The following is an 18,468-nucleotide window of genomic DNA, read 5'->3' on the forward strand; positions in this document are numbered from 1 at the left end:
GCAGGTTTTCCTTGCCAGAGAGAGTGGAAAAGCTTTCTGCTAGGATGTAGACCACAAAAGACGCTAAAGACGAAGGTACGATGCTCTCGGGAGCTAAGCGCCGCTCCCGGGCGTCTTTCGGCAGAAGCCGCGCTAAGAGAGCACTGTGACCGGTACAATCGTCTTTGCGCGAAGAAGCCGCTTCTTGGGCCCAGGGAGCCGGAGAGAGCGGCAGCATGGGAAAGGTGAAGAAGGAAGCTGTACAACACTGGGATTGTGTGCTCAACTTGCCAACTGATAGAAAACAGTACCTTACCATTCTCCTGACTTTTCCAATCACATGAATATTCGATAAGAAGCTGTTTTGGACAGCTTTTCCTTTCTTTAAGCCTAACAATTGGCAGACATCCGTGCAACGTCCAGAACACGATGGGAGATGTTTTCTGTGCTCCCGCAGGTTTTCCTTGTCAGAGAGAGTGGAAACGCGTTCTGCTAGGATGTAGACCACAAAAGACGCTAAAGACGAAGGTACGATGCTCCCCGGAGCTAAGCGCCGCTCCCAGGCTTCTTCCGGCAGAAGCCGCGCTAAGAGAGCACTGTGACCGGTACAATCGTCTTTGCGCGAAGAAGCCGCTTCTTGGGCTCCGGGAGCCGGAGAGAGCGGCAGCATGGGAAAGGTGAAGAAGGAAGCTGTAGAACACTGGGATTGTGTGCTCAACTTGCCAACTGATAGAAAACAGTACCTTACCATTCTCCTGACTTTTCTAATCACATGAATATTCGATAAGAAGCTGTTTTGGACAGCTTTTCTTTTCTTTATGCCAAACACATGGCAGACCTCCGTGCAACGTCCAGAACACGATGGGAGATGTTTTCTGTGCTCCTGCAGGTTTTCCTTGCCAGACAGAGTGGAAAAGCTTTCTGCCAGGATGTAGACCACAAAAGACGCTAAAGACGAAGGGACGATGCTCTCCGGTGCTAAGCGCCGCTCCCGGGCGTCTTTCGGCAGAAGCCGCGCTAAGAGGGCACTGTGAACGGTACAATCGACTTTGCGCGAAGAAGCCGCTTCTTGGGCTCCGGGAGCCGGAGAGAGCGGCAGCATGGGAAAGGTGAAGAAGGAAGCTGTACTACACTGGGATTGTGTGCTCAACTTGCCAACTGATAGAAAACAGTACCTTACCATTCTCCTGACTTTTCCGATCACATGAATATTCGATAAGAAGCTGTTTTGGACAGCTTTTCTTTTCTTTATGCCAAACACTTGGCAGACATCCGTGCAAAGTCCAGAACACGATGGGAGATGTTTTCTGTGCTCCCGCAGGTTTTCCTTGCCAGACTGAGTGGAAAAGCTTTCTGCTAGGATTTAGACCACAAAAGACGCTAAAGACGAAGGTACGATGCTCTCCGGAGCTAAGCGCCGCTCCCGGGCTTCTTTCGGCAGAAGCCGCGCTAAGAGAGCACTGTGAGCAGTACAATTGTATTTGCGCGAAGAAGCCGCATCTTCGGCTCAGGGAGCCATGAAGAGCGGCAGCATCAGAAAGGTGAAGAAAGAAGCTGTACTACACTGGGATTGTGTGCTCAACTTGCCAACTGATAGAAAACAGTACCTTACAATTCTCCTGACTTTTCTAATCACATGAATATTCGATAAGAAGCTGTTTTGGACAGCTTTTCTTTTCTTTATGCCAAACACATGGCAGACCTCCGTGCAACGTCCTGAACACGATGGGAGATGTTTTCTGTGCTCCCGCAGGTTTTCCTTGCCAGACAGAGTGGAAAAGCTATCTGCTAAAATGTAGACCACAAAAGACGCTACAGACGAAGGGACGATGCTCTCCGGAGCAAAGCGCCGCTCCCGGGCGTCTTTCGACAGAAGCCGCGCTAAGAGAGCACTGTGAGCGTTACAATCGTCTTTGCGCGAAGAAGCCGTTTCTTGGGCTCAGGGATCCGGGGAGAGCGGCAGCATGGGAAAGGTGAAGAAGGAAGCTGTACAACACTGGGATTGTGTGCTCAACTTGCCAATTGATAGAAAACAGAACCTTACCATTCTCCTGACTTTTCTAATCACATGAATATTCGATAAGAAGCTGTTTAGGACAGCTTTTCCTTTCTTTAAGCCAAACACTTGGCAGACCTCCGTGCAACGTCCAGAACACGAAGGGAGATGTTTCCTGTGCTCCCGCAGGTTTTCCTTGTCAGAGAGAGTGGAAATGCTTTCTGCCAGGATGTAGACCACAAAAGACGCTAAAGACGAAGGTACGATGCTCTCCGGAGCAAAGCGCCGCTCCCGGGCGTCTTTCGGCAGAAGCCGCGCTAAGAGAGCACTGTGAGCGTTACAATCGTCTTTGCGCGAAGAAGCCGCTTCTTGGGCTCAGGGAGCCGGGGAGAGCGGCAGCATGGGAAAGGTGAAGAAGGAAGCTGTACAACACTGGGATTGTGTGCTCAACTTGCCAACTGATAGAAAACAGTACCTTACCATTCTCCTGACTTTTCTAATCACATGAATATTCCATAAGAAGCTGTTTTGGACAGCTTTTCTTTTCTTTATGCCAAACACTTGGCAGACCTCCGTGCAACGTCCAGAACACGATGGGAGATGTTTTCTGTGCTCCCGCAGGTTTTCCTTGCCAGACAGAGTAAAAAAGCTTTCTGCTAGGATGTAGACCACAAAAGACGCTAAAGACGAAGGGACGATGCTCTCGGGAGCTAAGCGCCGCTCCCGGGCTTCTTTCGGCAGAAGCCGCGCTAAGAGAGCACTGTGAGCGGTACAATCGTCTTTGCGCGAAGAAGCCGCTTCTTGGGCTCCGGGAGCCGGAGAGAGCGGCAGCATCGGAAAGGTGAAGAAGGAAGCTGTAGAACACTGGGATTGTGTGCTCAACTTGCCAACTGATAGAAAACAGTACCTTACCATTCTCCTGACTTTTCTAATCACATGAATATTCGATAAGAAGCTGTTTTGGACAGCTTTTCCTTTCTTTAAGCCTAACAATTGGCAGACATCCGTGCAAAGTCCAGAACACGATGGGAGATGTTTTCTGTGCTCCCGCAGGTTTTCCTTGCCAGAGAGAGTGGAAAAGCTTTCTGCTAGGATGTAGACCACAAAAGACGCTAAAGACGAAGGTACGATGCTCTCGGGAGCTAAGCGCCGCTCCCGGGCGTCTTTCGGCAGAAGCCGCGCTAAGAGAGCACTGTGACCGGTACAATCGTCTTTGCGCGAAGAAGCCGCTTCTTGGGCCCAGGGAGCCGGAGAGAGCGGCAGCATGGGAAAGGTGAAGAAGGAAGCTGTACAACACTGGGATTGTGTGCTCAACTTGCCAACTGATAGAAAACAGTACCTTACCATTCTCCTGACTTTTCCAATCACATGAATATTCGATAAGAAGCTGTTTTGGACAGCTTTTCTTTTCTTTATGCCAAACACATGGCAGACATCCGTGCAACGTCCAGAACAGGACGGGAGATGTTTTCTGTGCTCCCGCAGGTTTTCCTTGCCAGACAGAGTGGAAAAGCTTTCTGCTAGGATGTAGACCACAAAAGACGCTAAAGACGAAGGTACAATGCTCTCCAGAGCTAAGCGCCGCTCCCGGGCTTCTTTTGCAGAAGCCGCGCTAAGAGAGCACTGTGAGCGGTACAATCGTCGTTGCGCGAAGAAGCCGCTTCTTCGGATCCGGGAGCCGGAGAGAGCGGCAGCATCGGAAAGCTGAAGAAGGAAGCTGTACAACACTGGGATTGTGTGCTCAACTTGCCAACTGATACAAAACAGTACCTTACCATTCTCCTGACTTTTCCGATCACATGAATATTCGATAAGAAGCTGTTTTGGACAGCTTTTCCTTTCTTTATGCCAAACACTTGGCAGACATCCGTGCAATGTCCAGAACACGATGGGAGATGTTTTCTGTGCTCCCGCAGGTTTTCCTTGCCAGACAGAGTGGGAAAGCTTTCTGCTAGGATGTAGACCACAAAAGACGCTAAAGACGAAGGTACGATGCTCTCCGGAGCTAAGCGCCGCTCCCGGGCTTCTTTCGGCAGCAGCCGCGCTAAGAGAGCACTGTGAGCAGTACAATTGTCTTTGCGCGAAGAAGCCGCATCTTCGGCTCAGGGAGCCGGGGAGAGCGGCAGCATGGGAAAGGTGAAGAAGGAAGCTGTACAACACTGGGATTGTGTGCTCAACTTGCCAACTGATAGAAAACAGTACCTTACCATTCTCCTGACTTTTCTAATCACATGAATATTCCATAAGAAGCTGTTTTGGACAGCTTTTCTTTTCTTTATGCCAAACACTTGGCAGACCTCCGTGCAACGTCCAGAACACGATGGGAGATGTTTTCTGTGCTCCCGCAGGTTTTCCTTGCCAGACAGAGTAAAAAAGCTTTCTGCTAGGATGTAGACCACAAAAGACGCTAAAGACGAAGGGACGATGCTCTCGGGAGCTAAGCGCCGCTCCCGGGCTTCTTTCGGCAGAAGCCGCGCTAAGAGAGCACTGTGAGCGGTACAATCGTCTTTGCGCGAAGAAGCCGCTTCTTCGGGTCCGGGAGCCGGAGAGAGCGGCAGCATCGGAAAGCTGAAGAAGGAAGCTGTACAACACTGGGATTGTGTGCTCAACTTGCCAACTGATAGAAAACAGTACCTTACCATTCTCCTGACTTTTCTAATCACATGAATATTCGATAAGAAGCTGTTTTGGACAGCTTTTCCTTTCTTTATGCCAAACACTTGGCAGACATCCGTGCAACGTCCAGAACACGAAGGGAGATGTTTTCTGGGCTCCCGCAGGTTTTCCTTGCCAGACAGAGTGGAAAAGCTTTCTGCTAGGATGTAGACCACAAAAGACGCCAAACGCGATGGGACGATGCTCTCCGGAGCTAAGCGCCGCTCCCGGGCTTCTTTCGGCAGAAGCCGCGCTAAGAGAGCACTGTGAGCGGTACAATCGTCTTTGCGCGAAGAAGCCGCTTCTTCTGCTCCGGGAGCCGGAGAGAGCGGCAGCATCGGAAAGGTGAAGAAGGAAGCTGTACAACACTGGGATTGTGTGCTCGACTTGCCAACTGATAGAAAACAGTACCTTACCATTCTCCTGCCTTTTCCGATCACATCAATATTCGATAAGAAGCTGTTTTGGACAGCTTTTCTTTTCTTCATGCAAACACTTGGCAGACATCCGTGCAAAGTCCAGAACACGATGGGAGGTGTTTTCTGTGCTCCCGCAGGTTTTCCTTGCCAGACAGAGTGGAAAAGCTTTCTGCTAGGATGTAGACTACAAAAGACGCTAAAGACGAAGGTACGATGCTCTCCGGAGCAAAGCGCCGCTCCCGGGCGTCTTTCGGCAGAAGCCGCGCTAAGAGAGCACTGTGAGCGTTACAATCGTCTTTGCGCGAAGAAGCCGCTTCTTGGGCTCAGGGAGCCGGGGAGAGCGGCAGCATGGGAAAGGTGAAGAAGGAAGCTGTACAACACTGGGATTGTGTGCTCAACTTGCCAACTGATAGAAAACAGTACCTTACAATTCTCCTGACTTTTCTAATCACATGAATATTCGATAAGAAGCTGTTTTGGACAGCTTTTCCTTTCTTTATGCCAAACACTTGGCAGACATCCGTGCAACGTCCAGAACACGATGGGAGATGTTTTCTGTGCTCCCGCAGGTTTTCCTTGTCAGAGAGAGTGGAAACGCGTTCTGCTAGGATGTAGACCACAAAAGACGCTAAAGACGAAGGGACGATGCTCCCCGGAGCTAAGCGCCGCTCCCAGGCTTCTTCCGGCAGAAGCCGCGCTAAGAGAGCACTGTGACCGGTACAATCGTCTTTGCGCGAAGAAGCCGCTTCTTGGGCTCCGGGAGCCGGAGAGAGCGGCAGCATGGGAAAGGTGAAGAAGGAAGCTGTAGAACACTGGGATTGTGTGCTCAACTTGCCAACTGATAGAAAACAGTACCTTACCATTCTCCTGACTTTTCTAATCACATGAATATTCGATAAGAAGCTGTTTTGGACAGCTTTTCTTTTCTTTATGCCAAACACATGGCAGACCTCCGTGCAACGTCCAGAACACGATGGGAGATGTTTTCTGTGCTCCTGCAGGTTTTCCTTGCCAGACAGAGTGGAAAAGCTTTCTGCCAGGATGTAGACCACAAAAGACGCTAAAGACGAAGGGACGATGCTCTCCGGTGCTAAGCGCCGCTCCCGGGCGTCTTTCGGCAGAAGCCGCGCTAAGAGGGCACTGTGAACGGTACAATCGTCTTTGCGCGAAGAAGCCGCTTCTTGGGCTCCGGGAGCCGGAGAGAGCGGCAGCATGGGAAAGGTGAAGAAGGAAGCTGTACTACACTGGGATTGTGTGCTCAACTTGCCAACTGATAGAAAACAGTACCTTACCATTCTCCTGACTTTTCCGATCACATGAATATTCGATAAGAATCTGTTTTGGACAGCTTTTCTTTTCTTTATGCCAAACACTTGGCAGACATCCGTGCAAAGTCCAGAACACGATGGGAGATGTTTTCTGTGCTCCCGCAGGTTTTCCTTGCCAGACTGAGTGGAAAAGCTTTCTGCTAGGATTTAGACCACAAAAGACGCTAAAGACGAAGGTACGATGCTCTCCGGAGCTAAGCGCCGCTCCCGGGCTTCTTTCGGCAGAAGCCGCGCTAAGAGAGCACTGTGAGCAGTACAATTGTATTTGCGCGAAGAAGCCGCATCTTCGGCTCAGGGAGCCATGAAGAGCGGCAGCATCAGAAAGGTGAAGAAAGAAGCTGTACTACACTGGGATTGTGTGCTCAACTTGCCAACTGATAGAAAACAGTACCTTACAATTCTCCTGCCTTTTCTAATCACATGAATATTCGATAAGAAGCTGTTTTGGACAGCTTTTCTTTTCTTTATGCCAAACACATGGCAGACCTCCGTGCAACGTCCAGAACACGATGGGAGATGTTTTCTGTGCTCCCGCAGGTTTTCCTTGCCAGACAGAGTGGAAAAGCTATCTGCTAAAATGTAGACCACAAAAGACGCTAAAGACGAAGGGACGATGCTCTCCGGAGCAAAGCGCCGCTCCCGGGCGTCTTTCGACAGAAGCCGCGCTAAGAGAGCACTGTGAGCGTTACAATCGTCTTTGCGCGAAGAAGCCGTTTCTTGGGCTCAGGGATCCGGGGAGAGCGGCAGCATGGGAAAGGTGAAGAAGGAAGCTGTACAACACTGGGATTGTGTGCTCAACTTGCCAACTGATAGAAAACAGAACCTTACCATTCTCCTGACTTTTCTAATCACATGAATATTCGATAAGAAGCTGTTTAGGACAGCTTTTCCTTTCTTTAAGCCAAACACTTGGCAGACCTCCGTGCAACGTCCAGAACACGAAGGGAGATGTTTTCTGTGCTCCCGCAGGTTTTCCTTGTCAGAGAGAGTGGAAATGCTTTCTGCCAGGATGTAGACCACAAAAGACGCTAAAGACGAAGGTACGATGCTCTCCGGAGCAAAACGCCGCTCCCGGGCGTCTTTCGGCAGAAGCCGCGCTAAGAGAGCACTGTGAGCGTTACAATCGTCTTTGCGCGAAGAAGCCGCTTCTTGGGCTCAGGGAGCCAAGGAGAGCGGCAGCATGGGAAAGGTGAAGAAGGAAGCTGTACAACACTGGGATTGTGTGCTCAACTTGTCAACTGATAGAAAACAGTACCTTACCATTCTCCTGACTTTTCTAATCACATGAATATTCCATAAGAAGCTGTTTTGGACAGCTTTTCTTTTCTTTATGCCAAACACTTGGCAGACCTCCGTGCAACGTCCAGAACACGATGGGAGATATTTTCTGTTCTCCCGCAGGTTTTCCTTGCCAGACAGAGTAAAAAAGCTTTCTGCTAGGATGTAGACCACAAAAGACGCTAAAGACGAAGGGACGATGCTCTCGGGAGCTAAGCGCCGCTCCCGGGCTTCTTTCGGCAGAAGCCGCGCTAAGAGAGCACTGTGAGCGGTACAATCGTCTTTGCGCGAAGAAGCCGCTTCTTCGGGTCCGGGAGCCGGAGAGAGCGGCAGCATCGGAAAGCTGAAGAAGGAAGCTGTACAACACTGGGATTGTGTGCTCAACTTGCCAACTGATAGAAAACAGTACCTTACCATTCTCCTGACTTTTCCGATCACATGAATATTCGATAAGAAGCTGTTTTGGACAGCTTTTCCTTTCTTTATGCCAAACACTTGGCAGACATCCGTGCAATGTCCAGAACACGATGGGAGATGTTTTCTGTGCTCCCGCAGGTTTTCCTTGCCAGACAGAGTGGGAAAGCTTTCTGCTAGGATGTAGACCACAAAAGACGCTAAAGACGAAGGTACGATGCTCTCCGGAGCTAAGCGCCGCTCCCGGGCTTCTTTCGGCAGCAGCCGCGCTAAGAGAGCACTGTGAGCAGTACAATTGTCTTTGCGCGAAGAAGCCGCATCTTCGGCTCAGGGAGCCAGGAAGAGCGGCAGCATGGGAAAGGTGAATAAGAAGCTGTACTACACTGGGATTGTGTGCTCAACTTGCCAACTGATAGAAAACGGTACCTTACAATTCTCCTGACTTTTCTAATCACATGAATATTCGATAAGAAGCTGTTTTGGACAGCTTTTCTTTTCTTTATGCCAAACACATGGCAGACCTCCGTGCAACGTCCTGAACACGATGGGAGATGTTTTCTGTGCTCCCGCAGGTTTTCCTTGCCAGACAGAGTGGAAAAGCTTTCTGCCAGGATGTAGACCACAAAAGACGCTAAAGACGAAGGGACGATGCTCTCCGGAGCTAAGCGCCGCTCCCGGGCGTCTTTCGGCAGAAGCCGCGCTAAGAGAGCACTGTGAGCGTTACAATTGTCTTTGCGCGAAGAAGCCGCTTCTTGGGCTCAGGGAGCCGGGGAGAGCGGCAGCATGGGAAAGGTGAAGAAGGAAGCTGTACAACACTGGGATTGTGTGCTCAACTTGCCAACTGATAGAAAACAGTACCTTACCATTCTCCTGACTTTTCTAATCACATGAATATTCCATAAGAAGCTGTTTTGGACAGCTTTTCTTTTCTTTATGCCAAACACTTGGCAGACCTCCGTGCAACGTCCAGAACACGATGGGAGATGTTTTCTGTGCTCCCGCAGGTTTTCCTTGCCAGACAGAGTAAAAAAGCTTTCTGCTAGGATGTAGACCACAAAAGACGCTAAAGACGAAGGGACGATGCTCTCGGGAGCTAAGCGCCGCTCCCGGGCTTCTTTCGGCAGAAGCCGCGCTAAGAGAGCACTGTGAGCGGTACAATCGTCTTTGCGCGAAGAAGCCGCTTCTTCGGGTCCGGGAGCCGGAGAGAGCGGCAGCATCGGAAAGCTGAAGAAGGAAGCTGTACAACACTGGGATTGTGTGCTCAACTTGCCAACTGATAGAAAACAGTACCTTACCATTCTCCTGACTTTTCTAATCACATGAATATTCCATAAGAAGCTGTTTTGGACAGCTTTTCCTTTCTTTATGCCAAACACTTGGCAGACATCCGTGCAACGTCCAGAACACGAAGGGAGATGTTTTCTGTGCTCCCGCAGGTTTTCCTTGCCAGACAGAGTGGAAAAGCTTTCTGCTAGGATGTAGACCACAAAAGACGCCAAACGCGAAGGGACGATGCTCTCCGGAGCTAAGCGCCGCTCCCGGGCTTCTTTCGGCAGAAGCCGCGCTAAGAGAGCACTGTGAGCGGTACAATCGTCTTTGCGCGAAGAAGCCGCTTCTTCGGCTCCGGGAGCCGGGGAGAGCGGCAGCATGGGAAAGGTGAAGAAGGAAGCTGTACAACACTGGGATTGTGTGCTCAACTTGCCAACTGATAGAAAACAGTACCTTACCATTCTCCTGACTTTTCTAATCACATGAATATTCGATAAGAAGCTGTTTTGGACAGCTTTTCTTTTCTTTATGCCAAACACTATGCAGACCTCCGTGCAACGTCTAGAACACGATGGGAGATGTTTTCTGTGCTCCCGCAGGTTTTCCTTGCCAGACAGAGTGGAAAAGCTTTCTGCTAGGATGTAGACCTCAAAAGACGCTAAAGACGAAGGGACGATGCTCTCGGAAGCTAAGCGCCGCTCCCGGGCTTCTTTCGGCAGAAGCCGCGCTAAGAGAGCACTGTGACCGGTACAATCGTCTTTGCGCGAAGAAGCCGCTTCTTCGGCTCAGGGAGCCATGAAGAGCGGCAGCATCAGAAAGGTGAAGAAAGAAGCTGTACTACACTGGGATTGTGTGCTCAACTTGCCAACTGATAGAACACAGTACCTTACCATTCTCCTGACTTTTCCAATCACATGAATATTCGATAAGTCGCTGTTTTGGACAGCTTTTCTTTTCTTTATGCCAAACACTTGGCAGACCTCCGTGCAACGTCCAGAACACGATGGGAGATGTTTTCTGTGCTCCCGCAGGTTTTCCTTGCCAGACAGAGTAAAAAAGCTTTCTGCTAGGATGTAGACCACAAAAGACGCTAAAGACGAAGGGACGATGCTCTCGGGAGCTAATCGCCGCTCCCGGGCTTCTTTCGGCAGAAGCCGCGCTAAGAGAGCACTGTGAGCGTTACAATCGTCTTTGCGCGAAGAAGCCGCTTCTTCGGGTCCGGCAGCCGGAGAGAGCGGCAGCATCGGAAAGCAGAAGAAGGAAGCTGTACTACACTGGGATTGTGTGCTCAACTTGCCAACTGATAGAAAACAGTACCTTACCATTCTCCTGACTTTTCTAATCACATGAATATTCGATAAGAAGCTGTTTTGTCAGCTTTCCCTTTCTTTATGCCAAACACTTGGCAGACATCCGTGCAAAGTCCAGAACACGATGGGAGATGTTTTCTGTGCTCCCGCAGGTTTTCCTTGCCAGACAGAGTGGAAAAGCTTTCTGCTAGGATGTAGACCACAAAAGACGCTAAAGACGAAGGGACGATGCTCTCCGGAGCTAAGCGCCGCTCCCGGGCGTCTTTCGGCAGAAGCCGCGCTAAGAGAGCACTGTGAGCGGTACAATCGTCTTTGCGCGAAGAAGCCGCTTCTTGGGCTCCGGGAGCCGGAGAGAGCGGCAGCATCGGAAAGGTGAAGAAGGAAGCTGTACAACACTGGGATTGTGTGCTCAACTTGCCAACTGATAGAAAACAGTACCTTACCATTCTCCTGACTTTTCTAATCACATGAATATTCGATAAGAAGCTGTTTTGGACAGCTTTTCTTTTCTTTATGCCAAACACTAGGCAGACCTCCGTGCAACGTCTAGAACACGATGGGAGATGTTTTCTGTGCTCCCGCAGGTTTTCCTTGCCAGACAGAGTGGAAACGCTTTCTGCTAGGATGTAGACCACAAAAGACGCTAAAGACGAAGGGACGATGCTCTCCGGAGCTAAGCGCCGCTCCCGGGCTTCTTTCGTCAGAAGCCGCGCTAAGAGAGCACTGTGAGCGGTACAATCGTCTTTGCGCGAAGAAGCCGCTTCTTCGGCTCCGGGAGCCGGAGAGAGCGGCAGCATCGGAAAGCTGAAGAAGGAAGCTGTACAACACTGGGATTGTGTGCTCAACTTGCCAACTGATAGTAAACAGTACCTTACCATCCTCCTGACTTTTCTAATCACATGAATATTCGATAAGAAGCTGTTTTGGACAGCTTTTCTTTTCTTTATGCCAAACACTTGGCAGACCTCCGTGCAACGTCCAGAACACGATGGGAGATGTTTTCTGTGCTCCCGCAGGTTTTCCTTGCCAGACAGAGTGGAAAAGCTTTCTGCCAGGATGTAGACCACAAAAGACGCTAAAGACGAAGGGACGATGCTCTCCGGAGCTAAGCGCCGCTCCCGGGCGTCTTTCGGCAGAAGCCGCGCTAAGAGAGCACTGTGAGCGTTACAATCGTCTTTGCGCGAAGAAGCCGCTTCTTGGGCCCAGGGAGCCGGAGAGAGCGGCAGCATGGGAAAGGTGAAGAAGGAAGCTGTACAACACTGGGATTGTGTGCTCAACTTGCCAACTGATAGAAAACAGTACCTTACCATTCTCCTGACTTTTCCAATCACATGAATATTCGATAAGAAGCTGTTTTGGACAGCTTTCCTTTTCTTTATGCCAAACACATGGCAGACCTCCGTGCAACGTCCAGAACAGGATGGGAGATGTTTTCTGTGCTCCCGCAGGTTTTCCTTGCCAGACAGAGTGGAAAAGCTTTCTGCTAGGATGTCGACCACAAAAGACGCTAAAGACGAAGGAACGATGCTCTCCCGAGCTAAGCGCCGCTCCCGGGCTTCTTTCGGCAGAAGCCGCGCTAAGAGAGCACTGTGAGCGGTACAATCGTCTTTGCGCGAAGAAGCCGCTTCTTCGGCTCCGGGAGCCGGAGAGAGCGGCAGCATCGGAAAGGTGAAGAAGGAAGTTGTAGAACACTGGGATTGTGTGCTCAACTTGCCAACTGATAGAAAACAGAACCTTACCATTCTCCTGACTTTTCCGATCACATGAATATTCGATAAGAAGCTGTTTTGAACAGCTTTTCCTTTCTTTATGCCAAACACTTGGCAGACATCCGTGCAAAGTCCAGAACACGATGGGAGATGTTTTCTGTGCTCCCGCAGGTTTTCCTTGCCAGACTGAGTGGAAAAGCTTTCTGCCAGGATGTAGACCACAAAAGACGCTAAAGACGAAGGTACGATGCTCTCCGGAGCTAAGCGCCGCTCCCGGGCTTCTTTCGGCAGAAGCCGCGCTAAGAGAGCACTCTGAGCGGTACAATCGTCTTTGCGCGAAGAAGCCGCTTCTTCGGCTCCGGGAGCCATGAAGAGCGGCAGCATCGGAAAGGTGAAGAAAGAAGCTGTACAACACTGGGATTGTGTGCTCGACTTGCCAACTGATAGAAAACAGTACCTTACCATTCTCCTGCCTTTTCCGATCGCATGAATATTCGATAAGAAGCTGTTTTGGACAGCTTTTCTTTTCTTCATGCAAACACTTGGCAGACATCCGTGCAAAGTCCAGAACACGATGGGAGATGTTTTCTGTGCTCCCGCAGGTTTTCCTTGCCAGACAGAGTGGAAAAGCTTTCTGCTAGGACGTAGACCACAAAAGACGCTAAAGACGAAGGTACGATGCTCTCCGGAGCTAAGCGCCGCTCCCAGGCTTCTTCCGGCAGAAGCCGCGCTAAGAGAGCACTGTGAGCGGTACAATCGTCTTTGCGCGAAGAAGCCGCTTCTTCGGCTCCGGGAGCCGGAGAGAGCGGCAGCATCGGAAAGCTGAAGAAGGAAGCTGTACAACACTGGGATTGTGTGCTCAACTTGCCAACTGATAGAAAACAGTACCTTACCATTCTCCTGCCTTTTCCGATCACGTGAATATTCGATAAGAAGCTGTTTTGGACAGCTTTTATTTCTTTTGCCAAACACTTGGCAGACCTCCGTGCAACGTCCTGAACACGATGGGAGATGTTTTCTGTGCTCCCGCAGGTTTTCCTTGCCAGACAGAGTGGAAAAGCTTTCTGCTAGGATGTAGACCACAAAAGACGCTAAAGACGAAGGGACGATGCTCTCGGAAGCTAAGCGCCGCTCCCGGGCTTCTTTCGGCAGAAGCCGCGCTAAGAGAGCACTGTGAGCGGTACAATCGTCTTTGCGCGAAGAAGCCGCTTCTTCTGCTCCGGGAGCCGGAGAGAGCGGCAGCATGGGAAAGGTGAAGAAGGAAGCTGTACAACACTGGGATTGTGTGCTCAACTTGCCAACTGATAGAAAACAGTACCTTACCATTCTCCTGACTTTTCTAATCACATGAATATTCGATAAGAAGCTGTTTTGGACAGCTTTCCCTTTCTTTATGCCAAACACTTGGCAGACATTCGTGCAACGTCCAGAACACGATGGGAGATGTTTTCTGTGCTCCCGCAGGTTTTCCTTGTCAGAGAGAGTGGAAACGCGTTCTGCTAGGATGTAGACCACAAAAGACGCTAAAGACGAAGGTACGATGCTCCCCGGAGCTAAGCGCCGCTCCCAGGCTTCTTCCGGCAGAAGCCGCGCTAAGAGAGCACTGTGAGCGGTACAATCGTCTTTGCGCGAAGAAGCCTTTTCTTCGGCTCCGGGAGCCGGAGAGAGCGGCAGCATGGGAAAGGTGAAGAAGGAAGCTGTAGAACACTGGGATTGTGTGCTCAACTTGCCAACTGATAGAAAACAGTACCTTACCATTCTCCTGACTTTTCTAATCACATGAATATTCGATAAGAAGCTGTTTTGGACAGCTTTTCTTTTCTTTATGCCAAACACATGGCAGACCTCCGTGCAACGTCCAGAACACGATGGGAGATGTTTTCTGTGCTCCCGCAGGTTTTCCTTGCCAGACAGAGTGGAAAAGCTTTCTGCCAGGATGTAGACCACAAAAGACGCTAAAGACGAAGGGACGATGCTCTCCGGTGCTAAGCGCCGCTCCCGGGCGTCTTTCGGCAGAAGCCGCGCTAAGAGGGCACTGTGAACGGTACAATCGTCTTTGCGCGAAGAAGCCGCTTCTTGGGCTCCGGGAGCCGGAGAGAGCGGCAGCATGGGAAAGGTGAAGAAGGAAGCTGTACTACACTGGGATTGTGTGCTCAACTTGCCAACTGATAGAAAACAGTACCTTACCATTCTCCTGGCTTTTCCGATCACATGAATATTCGATAAGAAGCTGTTTTGGACAGCTTTTCCTTTCTTTATGCCAAACACTTGGCAGACATCCGTGAAAGTCCAGAACACGATGGGAGATGTTTTCTGTGCTCCCGCAGGTTTTCCTTGCCAGACAGAGTGGAAAAGCTTTCTGCTAGGATTTAGACCACAAAAGACGCTAAAGACGAAGGTACGATGCTCTCCGGAGCTAAGCGCCGCTCCCGGGCTTCTTTCGGCAGAAGCCGCGCTAAGAGAGCACTGTGAGCAGTACAATTGTATTTGCGCGAAGAAGCCGCTTCTTCGGCTCAGGGAGCCATGAAGAGCGGCAGCATCAGAAAGGTGAAGAAAGAAGCTGTACTACACTGGGATTGTGTGCTCAACTTGCCAACTGATAGAAAACAGTACCTTACCATCCTCCTGACTTTTCTAATCACATGAATATTCGATAAGAAGCTGTTTTGGACAGCTTTTCTTTTCTTTATGCCAAACACATGGCAGACCTCCGTGCAACGTCCTGAACACGATGGGAGATGTTTTCTGTGCTCCCGCAGGTTTTCCTTGCCAGACAGAGTGGAAAAGCTTTCTGCTAGGATGTAGACCACAAAAGACGCTAAAGACGAAGGGACGATGCTCTCCGGAGCTAAGCGCCGCTCCCGGGCGTCTTTCGGCAGAAGCCGCGCTAAGAGAGCACTGTGAGCGGTACAATCGTCTTTGCGCGAAGAAGCCGCTTCTTGGGCTCAGGGAGCCGGGGAGAGCGGCAGCATCGGAAAGGTGAAGAAGGAAGCTGTACAACACTGGGATTGTGTGCTCAACTTGCCAACTGATAGAAAACAGTAGCTTACCATTCTCCTGCCTTTTCCGATCACGTGAATATTCAATAAGAAGCTGTTTTGGACAGCTTTTCTTTACTTTTGCCAAACACATGGCAGACCTCCGTGCAACGTCCTGAACACGATGGGAGATGTTTTCTGTGCTCCCGCAGGTTTTCCTTGCCAGACAGAGTGGAAAAGCTTTCTGCCAGGATGTAGACCACAAAAGACGCTAAAGACGAAGGGACGATGCTCTCGGAAGCTAAGCGCCGCTCCCGGGCTTCTTTCGGCAGTAGCCGCGCTAAGAGAGCACTGTGACCGGTACAATCGTCTTTGCGCGAAGAAGCCGCTTCTTCGGCTCAGGGAGCCATGAAGAGCGGCAGCATCAGAAAGGTGAAGAAAGAAGCTGTACTACACTGGGATTGTGTGCTCAACTTGCCAACTGATAGAAAACAGTACCTTACAATTCTCCTGACTTTTCTAATCACATGAATATTCGATAAGAAGCTGTTTTGGACAGCTTTTCTTTTCTTTATGCCAAACACATGGCAGACCTCCGTGCAACGTCCAGAACACGATGGGAGATGTTTTCTGTGCTCCCGCAGGTTTTCCTTGCCAGACAGAGTGGAAAAGCTATCTGCTAAAATGTAGACCACAAAAGACGCTACAGACGAAGGGACGATGCTCTCCGGAGCAAAGCGCCGCTCCCGGGCGTCTTTCGACAGAAGCCGCGCTAAGAGAGCACTGTGAGCGTTACAATCGTCTTTGCGCGAAGAAGCCGTTTCTTGGGCTCAGGGATCCGGGGAGAGCGGCAGCATGGGAAAGGTGAAGAAGGAAGCTGTACAACACTGGGATTGTGTGCTCAACTTGCCAACTGATACAAAACAGTACCTTACCATTCTCCTGACTTTTCCAATCACATGAATATTCGATAAGTCGCTGTTTTGGACAGCTTTTCTTTTCTTTATGCCAAACACTTGGCAGACCTCCGTGCAACGTCCAGAACACGATGGGAGATGTTTTCTGTGCTCCCGCAGGTTTTCCTTGCCAGACAGAGTAAAAAAGCTTTCTGCTAGGATGTAGACCACAAAAGACGCTAAAGACGAAGGGACGATGCTCTCGGGAGCTAATCGCCGCTCCCGGGCTTCTTTCGGCAGACGCCGCGCTAAGAGAGCACTGTGAGCGTTACAATCGTCTTTGCGCGAAGAAGCCGCTTCTTCGGGTCCGGCAGCCGGAGAGAGCGGCAGCATCGGAAAGCTGAAGAAGGAAGCTGTACTACACTGGGATTGTGTGCTCAACTTGCCAACTGATAGAAAACAGTACCTTACCATTCTCCTGACTTTTCTAATCACATGAATATTCGATAAGAAGCTGTTTTGGACAGCTTTCCCTTTCTTTATGCCAAACACTTGGCAGACATCCGTGCAAAGTCCAGAACACGATGGGAGATGTTTTCTGTGCTCCCGCAGGTTTTCCTTGCCAGACAGAGTGGAAAAGCTTTCTGCTAGGATGTAGACCACAAAAGACGCTAAAGACGAAGGGACGATGCTCTCCGGAGCTAAGCGCCGCTCCCGGGCGTCTTTCGGCAGAAGCCGCGCTAAGAGAGCACTGTGAGCGTTACAATCGTCTTTGCGCGAAGAAGCCGCTTCTTGGGCTCAGGGAGCCGGGGAGAGCGGCAGCATCGGAAAGGTGAAGAAGGAAGCTGTACAACACTGGGATTGTGTGCTCAACTTGCCAACTGATAGAAAACAGTACCTTACCATTCTCCTGCCTTTTCCGATCACGTGAATATTCAATAAGAAGCTGTTTTGGACAGCTTTTCTTTACTTTTGCCAAACACATGGCAGACCTCCGTGCAACGTCCTGAAAACGATGGGAGATGTTTTCTGTGCTCCCGCAGGTTTTCCTTGCCAGACAGAGTGGAAAAGCTTTCTGCCAGGATGTAGACCACAAAAGACGCTAAAGACGAAGGGACGATGCTCTCGGAAGCTAAGCGCCGCTCCCGGGCTTCTTTCGGCAGTAGCCGCGCTAAGAGAGCACTGTGACCGGTACAATAGTCTTTGCGCGAAGAAGCCGCTTCTTGGGCTCAGGGAGCCGGAGAGAGCGGCAGCATGGGAAAGGTGAAGAAGGAAGCTGTACAACACTGGGATTGTGTGCTCAACTTGCCAACTGATAGAAAACAGTACCTTACCATTCTCCTGACTTTTCTAATCACATGAATATTCGATAAGAAGCTGTTTTTGACAGCTTTTCCTTTCTTTATGCCAAACACTTGGCAGACATCCGTGCAAAGTCCAGAACACGATGGGAGATGTTTTCTGTGCTCCCGCAGGTTTTCCTTGCCAGACAGAGTGGAAAAGCTTTCTGCCAGGATGTAGACCACAAAAGACGCTAAAGACGAAGGGACGATGCTCTCCGGAGCTAAGCGCCGCTCCCGGGCTTCTTTCGGCAGAAGCCGCGCTAAGAGAGCACTGTGAGCGGTACAATCGTCTTTGCGCGAAGAAGCCGCTTCTTCGGCTCCGGGAGCCGGAGAGAGCGGCAGCATGGGAAAGGTGAAGAAGGAAGCTGTACAACACTGGGATTGTGTGCTCAACTTGCCAACTGATAGAAAACAGTACCTTACCATTCTCCTGACTTTTCTAATCACATGAATATTCGATAAGAAGCTGTTTTGGACAGCTTTTCTTTTCTTTATGCCAAACACTAGGCAGACCTCCGTGCAACGTCTAGAACACGATGGGAGATGTTTTCTGTGCTCCCGCAGGTTTTCCTTGCCAGACAGAGTGGAAACGCTTTCTGCTAGGATGTAGACCACAAAAGACGCTAAAGACGAAGGGACGATGCTCTCCGGAGCTAAGCGCCGCTCCCGGGCTTCTTTCGTCAGAAGCCGCGCTAAGAGAGCACTGTGAGCGGTACAATCGTCTTTGCGCGAAGAAGCCGCTTCTTCGGCTCCGGGAGCCGGAGAGAGCGGCAGCATCGGAAAGCTGAAGAAGGAAGCTGTACAACACTGGGATTGTGTGCTCAACTTGCCAACTGATAGTAAACAGTACCTTACCATCCTCCTGACTTTTCTAATCACATGAATATTCGATAA

This window comes from Ammospiza caudacuta, chromosome 4 (genome assembly GCF_027887145.1).
Source record: "Ammospiza caudacuta isolate bAmmCau1 chromosome 4, bAmmCau1.pri, whole genome shotgun sequence".
Taxonomy (NCBI): Eukaryota; Metazoa; Chordata; class Aves; order Passeriformes; family Passerellidae; genus Ammospiza; species Ammospiza caudacuta.